The sequence below is a fragment of the Penaeus monodon genome, chromosome 30, assembly GCF_015228065.2.
Source record: "Penaeus monodon isolate SGIC_2016 chromosome 30, NSTDA_Pmon_1, whole genome shotgun sequence".
NCBI lineage: Eukaryota > Metazoa > Arthropoda > Malacostraca > Decapoda > Penaeidae > Penaeus > Penaeus monodon.
Genome location: NC_051415.1, coordinates 23,396,472 through 23,396,843, shown reverse-complemented (window position 1 = coordinate 23,396,843; position 372 = coordinate 23,396,472). Strand labels below are relative to the sequence as shown.

General features: G+C 40.1%; 1 protein-coding gene across 1 annotated transcript in view; it reads left to right on the top strand.

Moving 5' to 3' along the window:
* LOC119592647 (serine/arginine repetitive matrix protein 2-like) overlaps positions 1 to 372 on the top strand; it is a gene marked incomplete in the record, with an annotated part of 68,424 nt that overhangs the window by 8,217 nt on the left and 59,835 nt on the right.

Sequence of the window (372 nt, the reverse complement as noted above, 5' to 3'; positions counted from 1 at the left end):
GAGACTCCCCCCCCCTCCCCACTGAGTGATTTATTTTAATTTTTTTCTTCGTGACTTCCCTTTTAAGACAAAGACTTTATGTTTGTTTATGATTTTACATGTAAATGACTTTTATGTCAGGGCAGATTACATTTCCTCTCCTTGTGTTGGAATGGACCTATCATGTGTCTTGTTTTTCTCATGCTTGTTCAAGATGATGACCACATTAAAGTTGAGCGGCCTGGGCAAAATATTTGTTCAGGTTAGAACAGGCAGTCTGAATCAAGCCTGAGATATATGATCACCTCCAGGCTGTTGCGTTTTTTCTATTGATACCTCTTCAACATTCATCAACCTGACGGCCAGAGAAATCGCTAAGAGAACATCACGTCT